We start from the raw sequence: 23,025 nt of genomic DNA on the forward strand, positions 1-23,025 counted from the left end.
GGGAGAGGAGGTAGGAGATGGAGGTGGAGATGAGGGTAGAGGTGGTGGATTTGTCGGTGGTAGAAATGGTGGGAGAGATAGAGGGAGAGATGGAGGATGAGGGGGAGATGATGGGAGAGATAGAGGATGAGGAGGTGATGGAGGGAGATATAGAGGAGGAGGAGGTGATGGAGGGAGAGGAGGAGATAGAGGGAGAAGAGGAGATAGAGGAGGAGGGATCTTTCTTGGTGTTGGTGGTGGTAGTAGGGTAGGTGCAGTGTTAGTGGTGGTGGGTGGTATAGAGGATGTTGGGTGACCTGCTCAGAGGAGGAGATCTGATGTTCTACCTCCACCGGTGCCTCAAACAGAGATAGGTATGAGTGGAACCATGACATAGGTACCGGTTGAGATTAGGGTACCCACCCATCGATAGGATTCATAGATTAGAGTCCTACAGGTTAAAGTGCAAGAGTTACAGGCATAAGTGCTAGCACAATAGTGCTAGGTTACATATATTATGGCAGAGCGGGATACGCAGAGTGAGCGTCGTGGCCGGGTAGAGGAAATTGCTGAGAGATTGGAGGGAGTGACAGGTGGTGCTCCAATGTGGGATACGCTGAGGGAGATATGGTATACAACCAAGGAGGCCGAGTACTATAGGGGTCTATATGAGGAGCTGGTCCCTAGAGAGAACATAGCTCCTAACTATGCAGCCAATCGATCCGTTCGTAGTCAAACAAGGACAAAAGAGCATAGGTGTTATGGGGCCTCCCTGATGTGATCCACCTAGTGGAGATCTAGGAGTTGTTCCATCTACCACAAGACCATCAACCTCAAGAGATAGTCATACCTAAGAGACTTGTCTCAGTTGTATTTTGATCATTTTGTTGTATTTTGACAGACATGACATCCCTTGTACATTTTGACCATTTTTGATATATATATATATATATATATATAGCACTAATTTCCCTGATCCACATGTGGTGTGTTATGGATGATGATTTATGATATGCATTGATATGATGTTTCTATGATGATGATGTAATGCTTAGATAATAATTCTCTTGATTTTGATTATGATGTGAATGTGATGGTGCATTGTTACCTTGATTTCTTTGATTTATGAGATGTATCTTGAAAATGAGATGCATGATATGATAATGATGTGAGATGCATCTTGAAAATGAGATGTAAGATAATGAAAATGATTTGAGATGTATCTTAAAAATGAGATGTATGATAATGATAATGATGTGAGATGTATCTTGAAAATAAGATGTATGATAATGATAATGATGTGAGATGTATCTTGAAAATGAGATGTATGATAATGATAATTGTACGTTAGGAAATAGGAAATCATCACAAGACATTATAAAAACTAATAATCAATCACAAGTGCATTCATTGCAATGAATCTATCCTAAGACACATTCAATAGAGACATGAAAACAAAGCATACAAAACTAATGATTGTGCAAACCAGATGACGATTTGAATGCTCCTTCCATGCGGCTCCATTGTTCTTCTTTCCTCTTCAAATAGTTATGGATCTCACCTACAAGTGCACACACAATTGAAAGCAAGTAGACGGGATTTTTGATCAAGAGTACTAGAAGCTTAGATTCGATAGCCTGATTATCAATTACCAATTACCAATTAGCCTTGATTGATGAAGATCATCCAATTTATAGAAGAATTGGAGAGATGACAAGATTAGCATGATTCAATTCAAATGGAAATTGCAAATCAATTATGTCAATTATGACAAATTATGACAAATTATGCACTTTCTATGCAAAATTTGTTGATTGATAATTCATGACAATTTATGACAAATTTCTATGTCAAGAATTGATTGATTGTCAATTATGACAAATTATGACAAATTGACATGTCATTTCCATGAATTTAGGAGAGAAATAGGAGGAATTTGAAATTAGGAATTAAGAAAATTAGAAAATTGAAATTGATGAAAATTAGGAATTTGAAATTAGGTAAATTAATTAATAATCTTTCATTTATTAATTAATTCACAAAGAGAGGAATAATTAGCCAATTAAATGAACATTTAATTGTAATGAGAAGACTTAGGATAAATAAATAATTTATTAATCCTAGAGGAAGAAATGACAAGCAAGGTTAAATGATTAAATCACGAAACCCTAGAAGGTGAATTAGCAATGCGAGGATGACAATTAGGTCTTGATTGAAGATAATTGATTTGATCAAGATTTGATTTTGGATTGATAAATAACCAATGTAATAAATGATTTGATTGAGAAAAATGCGCCAATTGATGAGGAACAATGACAAATTGATCCAAATTGACATAATTAAGACAGACAATGATCGATAGCGAAATGATCGCAAAATGACAAAATTGACAAGAGGATAAGGATTGATGACAAAATAGATTGCAAGATGAAAAGACCACGATCGATGACAAATCGATGGCAAAATGACAAGATCGAACATGACAACGACCGATGACAAATCGATCGCAAAATGACAAGATTGAAAATGATAAAGATTGACGACAAATCGATAAGAGGACAAAATCCTAATTAGGATTGACGATGTCCAAAATGATAAGATTGATGATAAGATTAATAAGAGGACAAAACCCTAATTAGGATTGACGATGTCCAAAATGATTACAAATTAGCACGCACATTGATGCGATAGGATAAAATTGATCAAAATCATGATTGGATAGTGTTGTCGACAAGACCAAATTTGAAAGCGAGACAGAATGAAGAATGTAGAAGAATGACTTGATGCTCGCAAATGATAAAAACCAAGTTTGTGACATAGGAGAAATGTTAATGCGACACAAAAACCTAAAATGAGGCAATGCGCAAATGTTAAAGTATGATTTCGCAAGCGTTGACCATTTTTAGGTGTCTACATTTTGCCCCTCTTTGAGACAATGCGATTTTAAGCATTGTTTCAAAGAACAATAATGAAAATGCCCCAGACGCTGACAATGACATATGAAAATGCCCCAGACAATAACAATGATACATGCATGCCCCCTCGAGGAATTGGCCGGAAACATACAGAAAAGAGGCCAATTGATCGATAAAAATGATAGGATAGAACGGACGGACAATCGGAGATCGGATGCATGAAGGACAAGCAATTTAAGGTGCACAAGACCGTGACTAACATAACATGGAGAGGACACACATCCATCTATGCAATGACAAAGAGCTATAAATGAGACCAAGAAGTGGAAAATTGCTCATTTGCACTAGCTAAAGAGGAGGATTTGGTGCTCTGGACAAGGACACTTGCAGAGAGATGGCGAACATTCCAATGGCGGATCACCTTGGAGAACATGTACGCACATTCAAATGACCGGACGATGCAGGAGCAGTGATATGGATCTCAAAAACCCATGTTTTCAATTTCATGAATTTTGATTGCTTGCGGGACATTGCGGGGCCCACAAGGGATGCAGAAACTGACTTCTGCGCTTGTGTAGGGTGAATCTTGTGCTTGTGTCAGGTATTCTGCACTTGTGTAAGGGTACACAGGTGCAAGAGTCAAGACACAGGTGCAAGAGGCAAGACACAAGCGCAATTGTGCATGTAAGACTCAATTTAGGTTCAAAACTGCATGCAAAGGACCTGAAAAGGGGGGACAAGGGTAGGATAGGGTAAAATAGATAAAGTAGACCCGAATTTGGCCATAAAAAAAGGAAATGTAGCCCGTAGGAACAAACCCTAAAACTGACAAAAAGATGCCCCAATTGTGATGCAGAGTCGACAGTATCCGTTGATCACGCGGGAGAATCGACCAGACTGTTTCATGCTACGACATAGACTTAGGAGCACGGACAGAGACACATTAGCATGACTTGGCATATATTACATCACATACATGCCCGAGATTAGGGCAAACACAGGATTGCTTACCGCATTGGCAGAGCGATGGCATTCGGAGACCTCCTCATTCCATTTGGTGACTGGCAAGGTGACAATGACATTGGAGGATGTATGGCGCATCCTCCGCATTCTGATATGTGGAGAGATGATAGAGTATGACCCAGTGACAGGGAGAGATGCATTGTACAGATTGTTTGAGTGCGACGCAGATGATCTGGATATTGTCGAGAGGGAGATCCGCTGGGAGACTATGGCAGGAGAGTATGATCAGCGATGTGTGGTGATAGCAGTTGTGATAGCATGTCTGCTAGCAGGAGACAGACGAGGACATGGATTCCCTATTGGATGGGGAAGAGTGCTAGAGAAGATGGTGACAGAGGGGATGGTGTATGTGTGGGGACCATGTGTTCTTGCTATGCTATATTTTCAGCTGCATCAGATAGCGTATCAGGGAGTGCAGACTTTGAGCTGTGGAGTCACATTGCTTTAGGTATGGGCATTTGACCACATAGCCATATGTCGACCAATTACAGAGAGATAGGTGGTACCACACCGACCATATGTGTATTGCTATGGTGGAGCATTGAGACAGGGTCCATTTGGATACATATTATACTGGCGACATGAGCTAGACAGACTGAGAGAGTTCACATGGAGGCCATATCTTGATTGCCCTGGATGGTCAGATGACAGTGATGAGCTACCCTATTGTAGACAGGAGAGGTACCTAATTAGGCGACCAGTGAATCGCCAGAGAGTGATTGAGATGTACCTGCTAGAGAGAGTCAGACGACAGTTTGGAGAGAGGCAGGATGTACCTAGGAGGACTGAATGCTTTGCCCGATCTCATAGAGAGACGAGTCAGTGGGGGAGTATGATTCAGCCACACATAGCATATGCCGACTTTGCAGAGCTACAACAGAGATAGTGGGATTGGAGGTCAGATGTGGTGGATGCTGGGATGACAGAGGAGTATAAGATATGGTTTGCATAACGACGGCCAGTGCCTTTGACTGATCCGGGTATTCCAGTACTGAGGAGACAGGAGGACTTCCCACTCACAGGAGAGGAGGGAGATGATGAGGATGAGGAGGATGACGAGGATGATGAGGATGACAGGGACGGGGATGAGGGAGATGATGGTGGGGAGGATGATGATGAGCCAGACTCAGCTGATCAGGAGACATTGCAGGATATTCCCATAGAGTCGGAGACAGCTAGGATAGAGGAGATGGAGATGTGCAGGGCTATCATAGCGAGTCAGCAGGACTATATTGCAACATTGGAGAGACAGAATGCCAGCTTGAGGACAGAACAAGATACAGTAATAGCTCCGGCACAGCGAGAGGGACAGAGAGTCACTGAGTTCATTGGGTTGATTAGGGATGCCAGTGCATGGGAGATGGCACAGATGCTGGTAGAGACCGGAGAGGAGAGACTGTATTGGAGGACACTATATGAGAGTGCAGTTCCATCGGAGCAGAGAGCACCTTCATATCGGGCACGATCGAGGACAGAGAGCAGGTCACGCTCTCAGAGGTCATTGAGCAGCATGGGGGTGAGTTGACCTATGAGACCACCACAGCCAGGACCAGGAGGGACATCATCCGCGAGACATGGCAGGGATGAGGAGGATAGAGGGAGCACCCAGTGATAGAGGCATGTGCTCCTTATGACAGACAGTGGACATTATGTAGTTTGACCTGTTGTAGTCAGCCTGCGGGCCATACTTAGGACAGACAGTCCGATTTTGTACTCTGATATTATTGTGATATGTGATATGAAATGCATCGATATGATGGGATGCAATGTGTTATGATTTGTAGTTATTTTTCTATGTATGGATGACTTATGTACTTGTTTATGAACATGTATGGATGTATTTTTATGTATTTTTGATGTATTTATGAAATGAAAGGGATAAAATGCTTGATGTAATATGCTTGATGTAATGCAAATGTACTAACCAAATGGATGCAGGATGCAGCATATATGTTTGGAGATCGGAGCACTAGACCGAACTGACTATCCGGACTGACGGAAGAAATGTTAGTAAGAAGAAATGAGACAGGGAAGAGTTAGAGATGAAGAAAAACTTGCTTTCAGTAATGCACTTTGTAGGTGAGAACCTTTATTTTTATGTAGCAAAATGGATGCGTAGCATCATGGCATTGAAGGCCAGAGCTGAAATGCAACCCTATTTGCAAAAGATAGACACATCACAGACAAACAACAATCACAATCAAAAAAGAAAAAGACCATGAGCCATCTCGGTCACTCTAAATCACTCAGTGACATCATCGAGCAACATAGGAACATGATCGAAGCCAAAGATAAATCAATAAAAAGATAAGATACACAAATTCAAGCTAATCAAACAAACATCTTGATCTTGATTGTCAAAAGTTGAAAGTGCTGATAGGACGATCATGTTGTCTGGTTTCAAAGAATGTGGTACCCCATCTAAGACAGGACACAGTCTGGTTTCGAGTATACCACACCCTGTATAAGACTCATGATAGTGTGCCAAGGACGAATGATTTTGATGGTAATGTTCGATTGATAAGACAATTTTGATCAGTTTGAATGTCTCGCTTGAATGAAAAAGTTCATCTGTTTAAGTGTGATTTCATTAAAGCACAATGTTGGATTGCGTGTCGTTGGAGGGATGCTCAATGATCTGTTTATGCATAGAGGGATCATTTATTGCAAAATGCTTGGTTTTGGAGTTTAATGGTTTTGAAATGTTTTTGTGTTCATTTTTTTTTCAGGACTTTTTATGATTTTTAGGGCGTTTCATTTTTTCAGTTTTTAGATACTTTTTTCAGGACTTTATTCGATTTTTTTTTTGAATTTTTTGCTTGAAGATTTTTTCAGGACTTTATTTGATTTTTTTTTGAATTTTTTCAGGACATTTTTAAATGTTTTTATGATCTTTTTTCAGGACATTATTTGATTTTTTTTGAAGATTTTTTCAAGACATTTTTAAATGTTTTTATGATCTTTTTTTTCAGGACATTATTTGATTTTTTTTGAAGATTTTTTCAGGACATTTTTAAATGTTTTTATGATCTTTTTTTTTTCAGGACATTATTTGATTTAAAAGTTCCAGTGATTGATCATGACAAGGGGAAGGCACCCAATGCGCAGCTGAAAGACACATAGACCTGGGACCAAAACATATGTACAAGAAACTAGAGTAGGCAAGACAGTGATGTTGACCAATAACAGGCCTGGAACTGAACATTGGGTCGAGACAAAGATAGGCATGATAAACCGACTGAGAGAAAGTATAGCTAAAAGTCATGATAGATGACGGAGCAATGATCTCATTACTCATGGTGCCTGATTGCCAGGTTTTCACCATGGTACTTGCCCAAAGTGCCTGTTTGCCAGGTTTTCACTAGAGGGCGAATCATTTTTCTTTGCTCTTTTCCTTTTTTTTTTTTTTTCTCTTTTTTTCAATTTTTTGTATTTTTCATTTTTTTTCATTTTTTTGTATTTTTTCAGGATCATATTTGAATAAGTACTGATAGAGAATTATGCCCAGTACTTGCGAAGATGCATGCTGTTGATAGGATCGGACAGAGGTTCACCTTTCGGGGTAGCAAGCTTATATGCCCCCGAGCCATAGGCTGCAGTTATGATGAAAGGCCCAACCCAATTAGGTTCAAACTTGCCCTTATGATGTCAGTAGACTGTGCATTCTTAGGGTTTGCCTTTAAAACTAGGTCTCCCACTTCGAAGTGTCGCCCTTTGAATTTCTTATTATAAGAGCGACGAAGACGATTTTGATATGCTTGCAAATGTGTCAGAGCTGTCTGACGCTTTTCATCTAACATCTCAAGCTAATGCAGCCGAGAGACTCTGTGTGTCTCATCATCAATCAGGTGTTGCAAGGAAACCTGCAAGGAAGGAATCTCGACTTCCAAAGGTAAAATGGCTTCCGCACCATACACCAAGGAATAAGGTGTTGCGCCAGTAGGTGTGCAGATAGAAGTGTGATAGGCCCATAGTGTTGGATTTAACTGTACGTGCCAATCTCGACCAGCGTCATTGACAACTTTCTTCAGGATCTTGATAATGGTTTTATTTGATGCTTCAGCTTGCCCATTACCTTGTGGATAATACGGACTGGAAAAACGATGTTGAATATGAAACTTGTCACAGAGTTCTTTGACATCTTTATTCTTAAAAGGTCGACCATTATCTGTGACTATGGCAAGGGGTACCCCATATCTGCATATGATATAGTTCAGCAAGAATTTTGAAATTTGGACACCAGTGATATAAGTCATGGGGATAGCCTCGATCCATTTGGTAAAATATTCTGTAGCTGTAATAATGAACTTGTGTCCATTTGCAGATGTTGGGTGAATCTTGCCGATAAGATCCAATCCCCACTGAGAAAAGGGCCATGGAGATATGACAGAATGAAGCTCTTGGGCTGGTGCATGAATATAATTTCCATGGATCTGGCACTTGTAGCACTTTTTAACAAAATCATGAACATCTTTTTCCAAAGTAGGCTAGTAATACCCAGCACGAATTAACTTTTTGGCTAAGCTAAGACCATTGAAATGGCCCCCACATATACCATCGTGAACCTCGTGTAAAGCCGTTTGTGCTTCATCAGAATCCAAACACCTGAGGAGGGTATGGTCAAAGGAATGGTGGTAAAGGGTGTCGGCGATGATGACATACTTGGCTATCTGTCGGATAAAGGCTCGGCATTGGTTCGCGGAAAGGTTAGGTGGTAAGGTCTGGGATTTCAAATATTGATATACGTCATTGTACCATGGGGAGTTGGGACCAACAAGAACGTACATCACATTAGCTGTCGGAATGTCAAAAGAGGGGACCAGCAATTGTTCAACCAAGAATTCACACTTGTCCATATTATGAGGCATATTCAACATGGAAGCGATTGTAGCCATTGCATCTGCCGACTTGTTTTGCATTCTTGGCACTTGACTGAAATGGATAGCTGTGAATTTTGTCTTGAAGAAATCTACCATGTGCTTATAAGGAATAAGCTTTTCATCTTTTGTTTCGTAGTCATCATTCACTTGTCAGATGACTAATTGAGAATCTCCATAGACTTGCAAATGTTTGACATTCCAGTGGACTGCTACTTGGAGTCCTGTGACTAGTGCTTCATACTCTGCAATGTTATTGGTGCAGGGGAAAGTTATTCTGTAAGACTTTGGAATAGCATCACCTTGAGGGGTGACAAACAGAATACCGGCTCCGGACCCGAACTTGGTATGGGATCCATCAAAATATAACTTCCATTCATTAGAGGATGTGAGAGCAAAAACTGATTCATCCGGAAAATCGGTCAACATGGGATGATCGTCAGAAATAGGAGTGTCTGCAAGTTGATCTGCTATGATTTGTCCTTTTATCGCCTTTCGCTCCATATACTCAATGTCAAATTCACTGAGAATCATGACCCATTTTGCTAGGTGACCCGTCAAAGCTGCTCGGCTAAGCAAATATTTTAGGGGATCAATTTTTGCAACCAACAATGTTTGGTGGCTTAGCATATAATGTCGGAGCTTTTGTGTTGCAAATACCACTGCTAAGCATGCCCTCTCAATAGTTGAATAATTTAATTCATAACCAACCAGTGTCCGGCTAATATAATAAATAGCTCTTTCTTTGCCATTCTCATCTTGTTGAGCCAAGAGAACTCCTAATGTTGTTTCAGTTGCAGAGATATACAATAAAAATGGCTTTCCATCTATCAGAGGCATTAGAATAGGTGGCAACAGCAAATATTCTTTGAGAGCTTGAAAGGCTGATTGACATTGCTCAGTCCATTTAAAGCGACACCTTTGTGCAGTAGATGTTGGAATGGATGACATTTGTCGGCCAACTGAGCTATGAAGTGACGAATTGACTGGAGCTTTCCTTGCAGACTTCTTAATTGCCAGAGATTTGAAGGTGGAGGCATATCCATTATTGCTTTGACCTTGGCGGGGTCGACCTCAATGCCTCGGTGGGAAACAATGTATCCGAGTAATTTGCCAGCTGTAACACCAAATACACACTTTTTTGGATTGAGCCTGAGTTTGTAGGTCTCCATTCTGTCAAAGATTGGGCCCAAGATAGCTAGATGACTATCTCTGGTAACAGATTTGCATAACAAGTCATCAACATAGTCCTCCATCAGAGTGTGCATGAAATCATGAAAAATTGTTGTCATTTCTCTTTGATATGTTGCACCTGCATTTTTAAGACCGAAGGGCATCACATTCTAGCAATAGGTACCCCAAGCACAGGTGAATGCTGTCTTATGCTGATCTTCAGGAGCAATGCGAATTTGGTTATAGCTGGAGAAACCATCCATTAATGAAAGCATCTCATATCCAGCTGTCATGTCCACTATGATGTCTATGTTTGGCAATGGAAAATCATCTTTAGGGCATGCTTTATTGAGGTCCCTAAAATCTATGCAGATTCTGATGCCCCCAGTTACCTTGCTAACTGGTACTAAATTTGAAATCCAGTCTGCATAATCAATGGGTCTGATGAAGCCCACATCTAGTAATTTTTTTAGTTCCACTTTAACCAAAAGAGCCACCTGGGGATGCATCTTTCAAAGTTTTTGTTTGATGGGCTTAGCATCTGCTTTCAATGGCAAGTGATGAAGGACTAACTCTAGATCAAGGCCAGGCATATCTGCATAGGACCACACAAAGCTGATCTTCTTCTCCAGAAAGAAATTGATAAAATCTATCTTCTCTTGTTTTGACAGGGAGGCAGCAAAATGAATGACCTTAGGGTTGTCAGGTGTTCCCAGATTGATTTCCTCGGTCATCTCCACAAGCAGTGTTGATTTATCCTGAATTGATAGGGGTACATCCACTCTTCCACCTTTGGGCGCCTCAGAAAGGTTTTCACCCGCAGGTACGTCTTTTATTTTTACTTTTGTATGATCAGAGAGTGCCTTATGGTTTTCACTCAAAGATCTATTCTTTTGATTTTTTTGTTTTTGTTTTTCTTTTTCATGACTGGAAGAGGGAGTTGACTCCCCAAAATATGCTGTGGAATCCAGGTCGATAGCAAATCCTGCCTTATGATCACCTTGTGGTATGCCTTCCCGTAGTCCCAGGAATTCTACAATTGCTTCGTCATTTTGAAAATACTCCAATGTGAGCCGTTCTTGTTGGTCATGTTGGATAAGCTGGGGATAAATGAGGGGCATGTCATCATCGATTGTAAGGATAGAGAGGGCTGATATGGTAAAAATGTGAACATCTGTGGTGTCACTATCCGAACTGCTTGTATCGGATTCAGAGTTGGGATCCCAAAATGACTCTATCCAAGCATGAGGACATGTTTTAGAAAGAGGGGTTATTTCATGTTTGTCTTCCATGGGCAAATTATCAGAGTCAAGGAAGATATTGTCAAGGGCATAGGAGCTAGAAGAAAAAGAACTCCACTCCCATTCATTAGAATCAGTCTCAGGTCGGGTATCCTCAGGTGTTATTTCATCGTCAGAATCATGCCCTTTTCGACACGTGGACATTTTGGTAGATGTGGATCCAATTTGCAATGGTACAAAACCTAACCTTAAAGTTGGAGGTCATCTCTTGGGTATGATAGGTTCTAGCCTTCCATTGTTGTTCAGGCCTAAGCCATTGCAACCATCATATCCTTTCTTTTGCAGCATGGTAAATCCTTTGCCATATCATTCCACTGGCAATCTGACATGGGGGGTCTCAATTTGATCTTTATAAATCCCTTCTATGACATTGTCATCTATAGTTTCTTTGTCAAGTTCTCCCCATTTGGTAAATGTAGTAGGAGGCTGATATTGAATAATGACCTTAGGTTCTTTTTGCAATAAATGCGGTTTGCCATATGATTTTGGAGATATTGGCAAATTCCCGATGAGGAATGTCTGATCCATTAAATATTCTCCACATCCTTGGTCTTGTATCTTCAATTTTCCTTTGACAGCCTCTAACAATTGATTGGGATCCACATAGCTATGTGATTTGGCCTCTCTATTGACTGGGACCTACCACTGAAGGGTATCCTTTAGAGTAGCACAAAATTGAAATGGATTAGGATCTCCAGGAATTGTTATCTCAGTTCCATTGTAAGGATATTTTAGACATTGATGATAGGTGGATGGAACTGCCTTCATTGCATGGATCCATGGACGACCAAGAATCATATTATAAGGGAGATCAAGGTCTAGGACTTGTAGGAAAGTGTTTTCCGTCATTGGACCAACTCTGATAGGCAATGTAATTATCCCTTTGGATGGGCGTTCAACATCATAATATGCTTTGATTGTTATTCTTTTGGAAGCATCAATGTCCTTTTCTGTATATCCAAGGCCAATGACCACTCTCAAAGTACAAATATTAAGACCTGCTCCACAATCTATCAAGACTCGTCGGATTTTACAGTTATGAACAAAGACTTCAAGGTGTAAAGGATCATTGTGAGGGAGCTTGTCGGGTGAGATATCATTGCCAAAAAATGCGACATTTTGGGAAACGGCTAAATGTCCAATCCGAGCTTGAAACTAGTCAACATCAATATCTGTTGGAACAGTGGACTCAACTAAGGCTTTATCCAGGACTGCATGATGCATGGGAGACATTTTCAATAACTCAAGGATTGATATTTGTGCAGGTGTCTTTCCTAGGTTATCCAAAAGATTATACTGACTTGCAGGAGCTCCTTTCAGGACTATCTTGGATCGACGAGTGGTGACTGCACAAGAAGGATCTTGTCCTTTTATTCTCAAGGTTGATACATACTCATTTGACGCATGAAAACAATTAATAACATTGTGATAACCGGTATTTGCATAATTGGCCGTTTGAGAAGAGGTGGAAGAAGATGCTTTACCCTTGTCATGATCAAGCAAAGGAGTTTTGAAAATGGTATGATCATTGTTGGAGGTCGGATGGGGTGGATCTACCTCAATTAATCCTTGCTCTAATAAATCTTGAATCATATGTTTCAATTGGAAACATGAAGTAGTTTTATGTCCTTTGGACCGATGGTACTCACAGTATGCATTATCATTCCACCAATGCGGTTTTACTGCTGGTTCTGCCTTGATATCTGGTAGCTTAATAAATTTTGCTTGTATCAATTGTCTCATTACTGACTCAATAGGCTCTCCCAATGGCGTAAATTGTTGAGGAGGCCCATCCCGTGATCGGAAGGGTTTGCGATGCTGGTTTTGCCGTTGGCCTTGTTGTTGAGTATGTTGTTGAGTATGCGGCTGTTGAGCATGTTGTTGATATTGCGGCTGTTGAGCATGTTGTTGATATTGCGACTGTTGAGTAACATTGCTCATTGGTGCTTGATTTTTTTCCATAGTTGACATATTAGGAACACTTAATTTCTTGATTGTGAATGGGGGTTGATTTGCATTCACCGCTCTCGCATCCACAACACCATCATTAGTGACATTTTTGTTCTTATACCAAAATCTATTTCTATCCCCCGAATAATTGGTATTGTCATTGTCTTTATTGAGCTTGATAATTCCTTTAGCTACCAGAGCCATTTCAATGCTCATTCCCTTCTTAATAAGTTTCTCTATAGTACTGGGACTTTTCAACTTTAGCTCATACATCATTTCTGGGACCAAATTCTGGATAAACAAATTCACTTGTTGTTCTTCGGGTATATCAAGAGAAGAATGACTATACAAGCTTCGCCATCATTGCAAGAAAGTCACTAATGATTCACCTTGATTTTGCTTGGTGTTGCATAAATCTGACACGGTCACATCACTGTTGATGTTGAACGCAAAATGAGATAAAAACTTTTGAGCCAATTTAGACCAAGTCTTTATATTTCCTGGCAAATGTGAATACCAATCCATAGCTTGTCTCGTGAGACTTCGTGCAAATAAGCGCATTAGATATGTCTCCTCATAGCTTACCTTAGTACATGCTGTGAAAAATGCTCGAATGTGATCTTTTGGATTGCCATTCCCTTTATATTTCTCAAAATTAGGTGCCTCAAAATGCTTAGGGAATGGAGGCATGTATACACTCTTGTCAAATGGATTAGGACATAAATCTTGATCTATATACAACTTCTTTGTTCCTTTAGTTTCTAATGCGTCAACTTTTCATTGCAACTTCTCAAGTTGTTGCGCAATTGTATCAGAATTTAGAGGTCCATTATTAATCCCAGTTGGTATCCTTTGTCGATACATCGCATTTCTGATCGGTTGTTGATACTCTGAAATGGTCGTTTGTGGTGTTTCCGGCATATAACGTTCTTGATACATCGCTTGTTGCTGTGGTTGTGCTATACCTTGATATTGACCTTGTTGTTGTGCTTCTTGGAGCCTAGGTTGATATTGCAATTGAGTAGGTTGTTGATATTGCACAGGCACCAATTGCGGTTGTAAAGTAGGATGACTTGCTTGTCTTGGCACATATTGTGGCACATGTTGGTGTTTGTGTAGGGGAAAAAGCGAGACTAGGTTAATCATGCCCTAATCCTACCTTTTGACACACATTACAGAATACGAAAGAGCCTAGAGATATCGCACAATTGGCTACTTCTTTTGGTGAAAGAGAGAGCCACGGGATATCTATTAGGATTTCTATTCCCTTGTTGAAATTGTAAGATCAAGTAATGCAAGTTCAAACCCTAATCCCAAAATGCAAGTATAAACTAATAACAAGATTGCAGAATTGAGATTAAACAATGAACAACTGTAAGTACAAGGATGAAATAAGAATGCAGATGTGTACCCAGAGTTAAAATTGGACTAAAAATGTTCGGGATGGGGGCGCGGGCACCACTGTCCTGAAAACTGCACCGGAAACTGCTGTTCTGCACTCTGAAACACTGTCGGGAAGCTGTCTGAAAGCTGTCTGTCCGGAGGACCAGGGCGCCTAGCACCTCTGTCCCAGGGACCAGGGCACCCAGCGCCCCTATCCTGGTAGGACCAGGGTGCCCAGTGCCCCTGTCCCAGTCTTCTGCTCTGCAATTTGATACAGAGTGCTGTCTCGACCTTCTCTCTCCGGATCTGTATCCCGCGGTGTCGTCTGAATCCCGAAACCTGCAATGATATCTAAAAAAGGGATGTATGGGCGGCTATATAGGGTTTTTCCTTAGTCAAACCCCCGCTTCGGTGATTTCCACCTCCACGAATAGCCAAGTTGTTTTGTAAAATGTATTGTGTGTGCAGACCTAGTGTGTGTGCAAGGTCCTAAAATGCAAGAAAGCAAATTGGAGCAACCTAGAAAGTAAACCCTAATTGCTTGTAAATGATAATGTAAATGCTCTAAATCAAGATGCAAAGTGATCTAAAGCATGAATAAATGATGTATTGAAGCTTATGTAAAGACATGAAAACAACATGAAATCATACCCAACCCTCAAGGGAGGAGTACAAGCCAATCTTCAGTCGGTAATCTCCTATTGTTCTTCAATGTCTTCCAAGCCCTAAGTGGATGAATGAATTTGATAGATGCTTGATAGAAAGATGTTGTAAGATGTTGAAGTCTTCAAAGATCTGCCCTTTCGCTGCATATGAAGTTCCTGGAAACAAAAAATTGGATCCCTTCAAATGAGGAAAGAGAGCTTTTATGTATGAAACCCTAGGTCGTAAATTCATATTTTGGCCGACCTAGAGATTGAATATCCCGCCAATTTCTTGGGGTTAAGATTTATTTTATGATTGGATCGCGCTCCTAAAATTTTGGGAAAAATGTCCGGGACCATGTTGCACTCCGGGCGCCACGGTCCCGACAACTTTTCACCAAATTTTCAGGGCCGTCGGATATGATGATTTTAGAGAGAATCCCGAAGTTACAGGTGATTTCGAGATGTTTTGACCCCGAAACCAAGCCCCCAAGTTCGAAATAGGACTTAATTAGGGTTTTTGATTAAGTGGTGCATTGGAGGAATAAAATGCGAAGGGCGCGCTTTAGTGAAAAGGGCCCAATTTTATGATGTAGGGAATGATGAAATAGGACCTTAGACCTAATTAATTTGATTAATTAAGTGCTTAAGGAGAAATGCAATGCAGAATGTAAAATGCACTAAGGCGGGTGCTAAACTAGGTGTGAAATTGTACCACCCTAGCAAGTGCGTACAATTTACGACGCTACATTTAGCCCCCACTTTAGCGGTCATATGAGTACTACGTGCATATGCAAGCTAAAGTACAGAAAAGTAAACATTATTTGAAAAAGGATATATCCATAAGTTGTCGAACGAAGCCCCCAACGGTATCTGCAGTACACAGTTAGGAACCGCACCCTACAAAACACATGTTAGATCACAAAATCACCTAATGCTTACTAGGGAAAGTGATGAAATCTGTGAGTAGCTATATGGCCCCCCCTGTTTCGACTTGCTTATTAGGGAGGTGAAACAGGGTAGCATGTTTACTTGCGACAAATTGTGTAAGAGAGTATTGATGAGGGGTGTTCACTAAATAGGCTTCATCAGAGCACTTTTTGGAACATCCTGAGAGTAGGGGAAGGAAAATATGATTCCAATGCAACAAACAGTTCGAAAATCGCATCTCCCAAACTCAAGTTATGATAAAATGAATGACAGAGGAGAATTAGGGTTTCAAAAAGTAAGAATAAGCAAACGAGAGTATATACCTCGAAAGTGACACTTGTATTTGTCACTTTGTTGATTTCAGAATACTATTTAGTGCAGCGGAGCCCACATAGCCATCATCATGCCTTCACGATGACCGGAGCGTCCCACGAGGATCGAGATCTTGCGCCAGGCCGTGATCGACGACGAGCCACTGGATGAGGTGAGTTGACTAAACGTTTGACTTTTGATTCTTTCGTATTTTGACTTTTTTGTGATCGTATACGGGCCTTGAAGGCTGACCGGGGCCCACCCAGGGCGCCATGGTCCCTGTGGGGCACCCTGGTCCCCCCAGGGTGCCATGGTCCCTGACAGGGGCGCCATGGTCCCTGACAGGGCGCCATGGTCCCCTCAGGGCGCCATGGTCCCCTCAGGGCGCCATGGTCCCTGACAGGGCGCGATGGTCCCCAATCAGGGCCTGGCGAGGGGTTACAAGGCTAGCATACAATGTACGATAGTTTGCATTACGTTTTTGATGATCGAGTACCGATTACAGTCATGTTTTGATGTTGCAGGGTCTCCCGTACATGAGAGAGCATACAGCGGGACATATTCTTCGCACTTTGCGAGATCAGATTCCGCGGCTGACTCAATCAGAGAGAGACACACTATCGATTGTGGGATTGTGGTCTGTGATTCTCATGCCGGCCATTCGATTTCATCCTGCGATGTTGATGGCCTTGATGGAGCGATGGGATCCTAACACATGCACTTTTCACCTTCCAGTAGGAGAGCTGACGGTCACACTCGAGGATGTATACCGTATACTTCATCTTCCTATCAGAGGAGCAACAGTTACATACGCGACCGATCGATTAGCGGAGGATCATCAGAGAGAGCAAGTGTATTGCATAGGGAGAGTCATGCCGAGCGAGACGAGAGGTCGCATCATGGTTAGCTCGCTCTTACATCCTACAGGGGAGGTACCCCTTCTGAGACACCTTATGATAGCCATCATAGCACTAGCCGTCTGCCCTAATGGGCGAGGGACGCATATGCATGGGGGTCTCACATGGTGTGTCAGAGCGATGGAGAGACACAGGAGAGTGTATGCTTGGGGTCGGAGTATGCTTGCACATCTCTATCACGACCTTGAGGAGTATGTATTCGGATAGGGGTTCAGTTTGATGACATGCACACTTCTGCAGGTGTGGATTTTAGAGCACTTCACCTGCACCAGGCCCATCGGCTTTCTGCTGAGTACAGCGAGCGAGCGACCTAGGGTGTTCGCTTATCCACTTACCAGCGAGTGGAGATTTGGAGATTTGTTATATTGGAGAGTGATTTTTGATAGACTGACAACTGAGGTGATAGTGTGGAGACCTTACCTACGATTGCCCAAATGGGATGGTATGGAGAGACAGTTAGCATGCCTACAGAGGAACCGCCTACTGCAAGGACGATATGCACACATCATAGTCCCTTTCTACTTCGACCGAGTACGGAGGCAGTTCAGGCTAGAGTAGTGTGTTCCAGCCGATGTGCCCATCTATACTCGACACTCACAGGTCCTTCCCAGACCTAGAGCAGTAGCGAGACCGACGGTAGATGACATTGAGACTACAGACTTAGAGGGATCTGATTAGGATGTAGTCACTAACTACTCTGCAGAGCCTGGAGCACAGCGCAGGTACGTCTCATGGTTTATGAGATCATATCCAGGTCCTATCTTTTCACCAGATCATCCAATAGGCTATCCAGGCCCATGGAGACATGGAGACCAAGACGAGGACCAGGGATCCAGGTCAGAGGAGCCAGAGAAGGGAGAGGATCATGAGGAGGCGGGAGATCTCGATCCACCTACAGGCGATCAGTCCAGTGCCGAGGAGGAGGAGGAGGATACAGATAGAGAGGAGGATGAGGGAGATGCAGGTGATGATGCGGATGAGGATGAGGATGACGAGGATAGAGATGATGAGGAGGAATCGGATGCAGCTCCCCACCATTTAGGAGATGATACCATAGCTCTGGATCCACCTCTTATTCCCCAACAGGGGGAACATGAGGCAATACGGAGACCTATTCCTAGTACCATCCAGCCTACACCCATCGTGCACAGATTATTCGAGCGAGGGGAGCCTAGCGGTGCCCAAGCACAGATGGTACCATATCATGATCCCTACTGGCGTGAGGGAGATCCAGGTATAGTAGTTTTATATTGATTGATTAATGTTTTGATGATATAGAATGGTACTAACAAAAAATCTATTCTACTGCCACAGCTAATGTGCAGGAGTGGCGTTCCCTGATTCAGCAGGCAATGACAGACATTTCCATGATAGCACAGATCCCCAGTTCCTCACAGATTGCCTATAGGCCTCAGGGGAATGCGGGTCGGCATGAGGACTTGTTTTCCCCATTCTGAGTACAGGTAGATATATGGAGGGAGAGAGAGAGTCCTATCAGAGGATGTCCAGCGGGCGCGGTAGAGAGAGAGAGTCCTATCAGAGGACCTTCAGCAGGCGCGGCGAGATCTAGCAGTAGCTCAGGCCGAGGCTACCACCTATCGCGCGATCCTTATGGATAGGGATCGTAGGAGTTCCTCTCGGAGTCACTCACGGTCTGTATCACGCTACACACCCATGGGTCCACCTTCACGGCCAGATCAGGAGGGAGCATCCAGTCGACACTCTCCAGCCACTAGCCCTAGGGATAGGAGATGATTTTATGATGTAAAAGAGAGGTCACATTTTGGATATACAGTGACCTATTTTTGTATACGATCCACATATATATATGTATATATACATGCTTCTCTTTGTCTCAAATGTGTTATCTTTAATGCTTAAAACAATGTATATTTTGTTTTGATTAAATCTAATTCATTTGGTAAATGTACATGTATGTTCAGAATTTAATTTCCATGTGATTGATTTCTCAATGCTCCATGATTAAATTGATACATGTGTGACTTAATTAAATATTTAATCAAGTACTACATTGATGATAAGGAAGACATATGCATTAAGTCTAAGAATCATATAACTAATGTGATTTAATTCTGAATTTAAACACAACATGATATGATTCTACTTAACACATAAAGACACTGTATAATATGCTAGCATAATAGGAATGTAAATCTTTTACAATTTACATAAATGAATTCAAGACAAACTATAAAGTAAGAAGACACGCTTGTCAGGAACGAAGCAATATAGATTAAACAACATAACATTTAATTCTATTTTACTTTTAATTAAGAGATACTAACATATTATCCAATGTTGAAGAATTGAAAAAGAAGATAGATGAAGAATGAAGAATTAAGCATAATATCTATGCAAGTGCATAGCATTAATAGGTTCTTTAAGAGGCGTACCGTCTACATCCGCTATTTTGTAAGCACCTGATCCATAATCCTCAATAACGATATATGGTCCAAGCCAATTAGGACTAAATTTTCCCTTTTCTGCAGGTAAGGCATTCACATTGCGCCGATTCTCATAAAGGACGAAGTCGCTTACTGAGAAGGAACGTTGAATGACCTTATCATTATAGCTTCGTTGTAGAGTTTTGTGATATGCTTGAATATGCTCAAGAGTGTTTATGCGTTGTTCATCAAGCATCTCAAGCTGTTGAAGTCGTTGTTCTCTATAAGAGTCATCATCTACTATACCTTTGAGAGAAACCCTAAGTGATGGAATCTCTAATTCTAAGGGCATAATAGCATCAGCACCATAAACAAGATTATAAGGAGTAGTTCCCGTAGCAATTCATACACTCGTTCGGTAGGCCCAAAGAGCATAGATCAGCTGGTTACTCCAATCCTTACCATGCTTATTCACGGTTTTGCGAAGAATTTGTTCAATTATCTTATTGGATGATTCGGCTTGGCCATTTGATTGAGGATAGTATGGTGTAGAAAATCGATGTTTGATATGATACTTCTCGAGGAATTTCTTCACGTCCTTGTTCTTAAATGATGTCCCATTATCTGAGATTATAGTGGAAGGTATCCCGAATCGAGAAATAATGTTTTCTAGAAGAAATTGACAAATCACTTCAGCAGTAGTAGAGCGAAGGGGAATAGCTTCTACCCACTTTGTAAAGTAATCTGTTGCGGTTATAATGAAGGTGTGTCCTTGAGATGAAGGAGGAGAGATTTTTCCAATAAGATCCAAACCCCATGTGGAGAAAGGCCAAGAAGCTACTTGAGAACGGAGTTCTTGGGTAGGAGCATGAATCAGATTATTGTGTTGTTGACATTGATGACATTTTTTAACAAATGAAAAGGAATCCTTCTGCATAGTTTGCCAATAGTATCCCATACGAAGCAATCTATGAACCAAGGATTTGCCCCCAAAATGCCCCCCACAGGCCCCTGAATGTGCCTCTTCAGGAGCAACAGGGATTTCCGACTTGTTAAGACAACGAAGGAGAAGACCATCATAACCCCTTCGGTATAGGACATTAGAAAGAATGATATACCTAGCAGACAGCTTGCGGATTCTAGCCCTAGTGTTCCTATTAGCAGAATCAGGAAAGGTACCATCAGTCAGATATCTTACGATATGCAAGTACCATTCGTCTGAGTCTACAAAGTCACAACATGTTACCAGGCTAGAATCATCTACAATAGCTGGAGAAATAAGGTTGTGAATAATGAATTTAAGATCGACCACAGGGTCCTCTAAAGATACCAGAGAAGCCACACATGCCATTGCATCCGCATGTCGATTATCTTTTCGAGGAACAGGTTCCATAGTATAAGAATCGAAATTTTGTAATAAAGAGACAGCAAGGTCTTTATATTGTGATAATTTGTCTTGTTTTGCTTGATATATTCATGTTACTTGTCTTATAATCAATTGCGAATCTCCATAGATATGTATGTGTTTTATATTTAGAGCTAAGGCTGCTTTTATTCCCGCTATAAGGGCCTCATACTCAGCAATGTTATTGGTACACAGGAAATTTAGACAATATGATAAAGGAATGGACTTCTTTGTAGGAGAAATCAGAACAACACCTGCCCCCGATCCCGTACGACACTTAGAGCCATCAAAGTATAACTCCCAAGTTTCATCTTTCTCTATAGAAAGAATGAAGTCGTCAGGAAAGGACTCAGGGTTAGGGAAGGAGAAAGGTGAAGGGGCCTCAACTAAGTGATCGGTCAACGCTTGTCCTTTAATTGCTCTTTGTGAAACAAATTTAAGGTCAAATTCAGTTAACATCATAACCCACTTAGCTAGACGTCCTGATAAATCAGTTTTAGAGAAAAGATGCTTCAAAGGATCAAACTTTACCATGACATGGACTTCTGAATTCAAAAGATAATGTCTCAATTTTTGAGTCGCAAACACCAAGGCCAAGCATTGTCTTTCTATCACAGAATATCGGGTCTCATAATCGAGTAAGGTACGACTTATGTAATAAACCGGACATTCCTTATCATCTTTATCATGTTGTGCCAACAATGCTGCGAGAGCATGAGAGGAAGCAACTGTATACAGAAGGAAGGGTTTAGAAGGTTCGGCAGGTTGAAGAATAGGAGGACTAGCCAAATACGCTTTTAAATCTTCAAATGCTTGCTGACAATCCTCATTCCATTGAAAAGTGATATCCTTTTTAAGAAGTTGAGTAAAAGGAAAGGTACGATCCGCAAGCTGAGACACGAACCTACGAATAGCTTGAATCTTTCCTTGTAAGCTTTTAAGTTGAGACACATTTCTAGGAGGTGGCATGTTGACAATAGCATCTATTTTCTTAGTATCCACCTCAATCCCACGATGCGAAACTATGAACCCTAATAGTTTTCCACTATCCACACCAAAAACGCATTTTCGGGGATTCAAGCGCATGTGATATTTATGAATTCTTTCAAAGATTTGACGAAGGACTTTAACATGATCCATGCGAAGAAAGGATTTAGCCAAAATATCATCAACATAATCCTCTAAAATCTTATGCATATAATCATGAAAGATAAGGGTCATCGCTCGTTGATAAGTCGCACCAGCATTTTTAAGTCCAAAAGGCATCATTATCCAACAAAACGTACCCCAAGGAGTGGTGAAAGTAGTTTTGAATTGATCTTGAGGGTTAATAAAAATTTGATTGTAACCTGAAAAACCATCCATGAAGGATAACAAGGCATGTCCTGCCGTAGAATCAACTATCATGTCAATGTTTGGAAGAGGGAAATCATCTTTCAAGGAAGCTTTATTCAAATCTCGAAAGTCAGTACACATTCTTATTTTGTTATCTGGTTTAGCCATAGCGATAGTATTTGAAATCCATGGGGAATAGTCAATAGGGCGGATAAATCCAACCTCCAATAATTTTTCAATCTCAGCTTTAACAAGCAGAGCCACCTTAGGATTCATTTTTTGAATCTTTTGTTTCACGGGCTTAGCATCAAGAACTAAGACAATATTATGAGTAACAATCTTAGGATCTATACCAGGCATGTCAGAATATGTCCAAGCAAAGATCTCAGGGAATTCATGCAATAGTTCTTCATATTGTTTCTGTTCCTCTTCATCCAAACACTTTCCAATTTTAATAACTTTCTCTTTATTGCAAA

The sequence above is a fragment of the Cryptomeria japonica genome, chromosome 1 (assembly GCF_030272615.1).
Source record: "Cryptomeria japonica chromosome 1, Sugi_1.0, whole genome shotgun sequence".
Taxonomy (NCBI): Eukaryota; Viridiplantae; Streptophyta; class Pinopsida; order Cupressales; family Cupressaceae; genus Cryptomeria; species Cryptomeria japonica.